Source organism: Zingiber officinale, chromosome 8A, assembly GCF_018446385.1.
Source record: "Zingiber officinale cultivar Zhangliang chromosome 8A, Zo_v1.1, whole genome shotgun sequence".
In the NCBI taxonomy this organism is placed as follows: Eukaryota; Viridiplantae; Streptophyta; class Magnoliopsida; order Zingiberales; family Zingiberaceae; genus Zingiber; species Zingiber officinale.
The window spans coordinates 48,803,774-48,810,040 of NC_056000.1; positions in this window are offsets into that span (position 1 = coordinate 48,803,774).

Consider the following 6,267-nt stretch of genomic DNA (forward strand, 5'->3'; position numbering starts at 1 on the left):
CCTTGGCTAGACCCTCCGACGTTCAAGTCAGTCCCTCTCACAGATGGAAGAAGAAGAAGAAGCACAATAACTAAAGTGAAAACAGAGTTTTGATACTAGAACTTGCGTACCTCACGGAGAAGATCCCTCTTTCTATACCACCCCACGTGACCTCCGTAGTCGTGAGGTGATCCCTGGTTCATTAGAGTTTGTTAGGAGATGACATCATGTTCGATGCTTCGTGCAATAATCCTTTAAGGAATCTTTTCTATACCCCAGATGTACTCATTTTGTCGTTTATGACTTGTATTAATAATGGAGACACGTCATCATATTTGAAGAAGCTTCTAGAAGATATTTTTCGCCAAATATTCTACCGAGTATGTCTAGACCGGCTGTTTAAATTGGTCATATGTACTGCTAAGATTACTTCCTGCTGAATATATCTCGGCTGGTCGTTCAAGGTGGTCATATATGTTGTTAAGAATGCTTCCTGTTAAGTAGATCTCGGCTGTTTGTTCAAGCTGACCGTATATGCTACTAAGAATACTTCCTATTGAATATATCTCAGTTGGTCGTTTAAGCCGGTTGTATATGTTGTTAAGAATACTTCCTGCTGAATATATCTCGATTGATCGTTTAAGCCGGTTGTACATGCTGTTAAAAATATCTTTTGTAGATCCTTTTCTTTATGCTCAGGCAGACTTTACCCGGTCGAGCCTATATGAGCGCAGGAGCATTCACTCAACCTGCCATTGGCCGGTAAGGTGATGGGAATATTATATAAGGCTAAATACCTTTATGCTCAGACGGGTTCTATCCGGACGAGCATATAGGAGCGCGAGGGTGTTTGCTCGGCCTGCGGTCGGCCGGTAAGACGATGGGAAAATTATGTAAGGCTAAATGCTTTTATGCACGGGCGAGCTTTGTCCGACCGAGCATACATGAGCGCGAGGGCGCTCGCTAGGTCTGTAGTCGGTCGGTAAGATAATGAGAATATTATATAAGGCTAAATGTCTTTAAGCTCGAGCGAGTTTTGTCCGGTTGAGCATATACGAGCGCGAGGGCATTCGCTCAGCCTGCGGTCGGTAGGTAAGATAATGGGAATATTATGTAAGGCTAAATGTCTTTATACTCAGGCGGGCTTTACCCGGCTGAGCGTACACAAGCGCGAGAGCGCTCGCTCGGTCTACAGTCAGTCAATAAGATGATTAGAATATTATATAAGGCTAAATGCTTTTATGCTCGGGCGGGCTTTATCTGATCGACCATATACGCGCGCGAGGGTGTTCGCTCGACCTGCGATCGACCGGTAAGACGATGGGAATATTATGTAAGGCTAAATGCCTTTATGCCCGGGCGGGCTTTGCCCGACCGAGCGTACACGAGCGCAAGGGTGCTCGCTCGGCCTACAGTTGATCGATAAAATGATGAGAATATTATATAAGGCAAAATGTCTTTATGCTCGGGTGGACTTTGCCCGGTCGAGCCTATATGAGAGTGAGGGCGTTCACTCAGCTTGCGATCGGCCGATAATATGATGGGAGTATTATATAAGGCTAAATGTCTTTATGCTCGATCGGGCTTTACCCTACCGAGCGTACACAAGCGCGAGGGCGCTCGCTCGGCCTGCAGTCGGTCGATAAGATGATGAGAATATTATATAAGGCTAAATGTCTTTATACTCAGGCGGGCTTTATCCAGTCGAGTATATACGAGCGCGAGGATGTTCACTCGGCCTGTGGTCGGTCGGTAAGACGATGAAAATATTATGTAAGGCGAAATGTCTTTATGCCGGGGCGGGCTTTATCTGGTCGAACGTACACAAGTGTAAGGGCACTCGCTCGGCCTGCAGTCAGTCGATAAGATGGTGGGGATATTATATAAGGCTAAATGTCTTTATGCTCGGGTAGACTTTGTCCGCCCGAACATACACGAGTGTGAGGGCGCTCGCTCGGCTTTTGCTCGACCGATGATTATATCCCTCCTATCTTTCTAGACTTATATTCTTCCTTTACTTGCTTGGTCCATCTAACATAACCCGTATCACTAGCCTCCCATTCAAGTCTAGTCGAAGAAGGTATAACCGACTAACTAGATCTAAGCCTATTTTTGTCCTTCTGTGATTCTCTACAGTGATCTCGTGACACTCTTTACGGTGATCTCGTGACTCCTACTACCATGATCCTGCGACACCCCTAGCAAGTTAAATAGGGGTGTGATCCTATCTTCTACAACATCATGTTATGCTTTTTCTTGTTCCACTTCCTCTCTACAGATTTTACTGGAAGTTATGGCTTCAGATCTTCCCCCTGAGATCAATTGCTTCACGAGAAGGAAAACCCCTTAGCTGAGGCCATGAGAGCTCTGTGTTGGTTGCTACTCGGAAAACCTAGAGGTTCCACTGTACAAAAATTTTGTACAAAGGTCTGAACCTTTTCCTAGCTATCATGTGTTCTTTTAAATTAAATTTTGGATCGCCTGCGGAACTTAACACGTTTGATCCAAAACTTAATCTATTTGTTCTTTTAGGTTTTGACTTGGATCTCCTGCGGAACTTAACACGTTCGACCCAAATCACCTTAAGTTATTAATTCCATTAAATATTAATTTCCATAATTGGTTCCCAGTACTGACGTGGCGAGGCACACGGCCTTCTTGGATATGGGAGCAACCACCACCGATTAGACAAAACCTTTTATAGAAAGCTAATATTTAATTTCCTAAAATAACTTTAGGTTAACCGAAAAGAACAATCAAATCACAAAGAAAAGAAAAAATAAAAGAACACAACATCGAAAAACATATTCGAAATTCTAGAATCGTAAGCCTCTTGTATTTGGTATTATTTCCATAAATAACTAGTATGATGCGGAAAGAAAAAATTACTAGTATTTAATTTATTTAATTAAAATAATTTTCTCTTTTCAAATTATAATGGCCGGCCACTCTTCTCCCCAAAACAAGGAGAGTTTTAATTAAAACAAAAATTAAAACTTCCTAATTTGTTTCTAGAAATTTATAAAAATTTCTCTAATAATTTTAATCCCTTTATGATTGGTTAATAAAAAGAAATTTTATAAATTAAAATCTTTCTTTTAAACATGTGGATAATTTCCAAAAAGGAAAGTTATCTCTAAAAATTAAAATCTCCTTTCAATCTACAAATAAGGAAAGATATTAAATCTTTTCTTAATCTTTTGTAGAAACTAATAAAAGAGAATTTTTTATTTTTAAACTTTCTTTTAAATCATGAATATAATTAAAAGGAAAGTTTTTACCAAAATTAAAATCAACCTTTTAATCTACAAATAAGGAAAGAGATTTTAACTCTTCTCTTAATCTTTTGTAGAATCTTATAAAAGGAAGGATTTAAATTTTTAAACTCTCTTTTAAATTATATTATCCACATAAGAAAAATTTTAAAATTAAAATTCCTTTTTATTTTAATAGGGCCGGCCACATGAATTCACCCATGAACATACTCATGGCCGGCCCTAGCTTGGTCTCCAAGCTACCTTGGCCGGCCCCTATAGGATGGGTAAGAAGGTGGGTATAGGTGGGTATAGTACTCTATAATTAAGAGGCTACGATAGGGACCGAGAGGAGGAATTGGTTTTGGTCTCCCGATAAAATTAAGCATCCCGTGCTCGCCCCGAACACACAACTTAATTTTATCAATAATAATTCATTCCACTAGAGAACTATTATTGAACTACCGCACCAATCCCAAATTACATTTTGGGCTCCTTCTTATCATGAGTGTGTTAGTCTCCCTGTGTTTAAGATAACAAATGTCCACTAATTAAGTAAGTTACTGACAACTCGCTTAATTAATATCTAGCTCCAAGAGTAGTACCACTCAACTTCATAGTCATGTCGGACTAAGTCCACCTGCAGGGTTTAACATGACAATCCTTATGAGCTCCTCTTGGGGACATTCTCAACCTAGATCACTAGGACACGGTTCCTTCTATAATCAACAACACACTATAAGTGATATCATTTCCCAACTTATCGGGCTTATTGATTTATCGAACTAAATCTCACCCATTGATAAATTAAAGAAATAAATATCAAATATATGTGCTTGTTATTATATTAGGATTAAGAGCACACACTTCCATAATAACTGAGGTCTTTGTTCCTTTATTAAGTCAGTATAAAAGGAACAACCTCAAATGGTCCTACTCAATACACTTTAAGTGTACTAGTGTAATTATATAGTTAAGATAAACTAATACCTAATTACACTACGACCTTCCAATGGTTTGTTCCTTTCCATCTTGGTCGTGAGCTACTGTTTATAATTTATAAGGTACTGATAACATGATCTTTTGTGTGTGACACCACACACCATGTTATCTACAATATAAATTAATTGAACAACTACATTTATCATAAATATAGTCATTTGACCAATGTGATTCTTATTTCTAGATAAATGTTTATACCAAAAGCTAGGCTTTTAGTATACACTCTAACAATCTCCCACTTATACTAAAAGACTAAGCTGCCATATCTATTGCCATACATCTGATTCTCATCCCTTCAACATGCCCATCAAAAGCTCTTGCCTTAAGGACCTTAGTGAAAGGATCTATAGGTCATCACCTGATGCAATCTAGGCGGCAACAACTTCTCCTCGTTTATACGATTCCTCGTATTGGATGGTACTTGCGCTCTATTGTGTTTACTTGCCTTATAGACTTATGGTTTCTTCGAGTTTGCTACTGCACCAACATTATTACAATAAATTGTAATAATTTTTGGACAAACCAGAAATCATATCTAAGTCTATCTTGAGGTTATTGAGTCATTCAGCTTTTATGGCTACCTCAGAGGCTTGCCATATAATAAGCTTCTATGGTGGAGTCCAGAAAAACACCTATGCTTATCACTCTTCTATAGTTATGACTTTACCTCTCTAAAGTAAACACAAAACCCCGAGGTTGACTTATTATTGTCCCTATCTGATTGGAAGTCAAAATCCATGCAACCCACAAGGACTAAATTAACTGTCTTGTAAACTAGCATATAATCTCTAGTGCCTCTAAGGTACTACAATATATGCTTTACTGCAGTCCACTGTCCTTGTCCAGGGTTATCTGCTAACTATGCCCTTGGCAAATTTCTGATCTCGTGCATAGCATACATTAGGCTTCCAACAGCCGTAGCATAAAGAACTGCCTTTATTTCCTTTATCTCCTTTGATGTCTACAGAGACATATCTTTAGATAAAGTTACTCCATCCTGAAAAGGTAAGAAACCTTTCTTGGAGTTTTGTATGCTTAAAACGAGCAAGGATTTTTCCGATGTATGAAGCTTGGGATAAGTAAAATATTCTTTTCTTGCGATCCCTTATTACTTTGATCTCAAGAATATATACATTCTCCCAAGTCCTTTATATCGAATTGTTTGGACAACCATACCCTTACTTCTGACAACATTTTGATATTGTTTCCAACTACCAAAAATGTTATCTAAGTATAGTACAAGAAATACCACCACGTTTCCATCACATCTTTTGTATACACAAGACTTATCCGGTTACTAAATCTATAGATCTGGATTATTTTGATAAACCGGATGTTCCAAGACCTTGAAGCTTTGCCTCAGTCCATAGACTGATTGAGCTTGCACACAAGATGCTCTTAGCCCTTTACAATAAACCCTTCTGGTTGCTTTATATGGATGTTTTCTTCAAGACTTCCATTAAGGAATGCTGTCTTGACATCCACTTGCCAAATAGATAAAAGAATCCGGATAGACTTAAGCATGGCTACCAGTGAAAAAGTTTCCTTTTTCATCTAGCCTTGCTTTGAAAGTTTCTACCTTCCTGTCTATCCCTCTTTTCCTAATATAGATCTTTTTACACCCAAAGGCTTTTATACCATTTTGTGGTTCTATAAGCTTCCAGATTTTATTAGAATACATATATTCTAATTCTGTTATTCATTACTCTTTGCCAAGATATTGTATCTTTATCTTGGAGTGTTTCGTCATATGTCCGGAGATCAGGTTCATGTCCTCCAGGGATCGAGTCCAAAAACTCTCCCAAAACATGAATCTTTTTAGGTTGCCTAACAACCCTCCCACTACGACAAGACACTTTCTGCAATTGTGTATCATTTGTGATACGTGTTGCAGTTTCCTTGTGGTATCTCATCTTGTACAGTTGGTACTAGATTAGACATGCCTTTTATTATTTCCTTAAGAACAAATTTTCTTATGGGCACATGGTTTATTACATAGTCCTTTTCTAAAAATCGGTCATTGATGCTAACA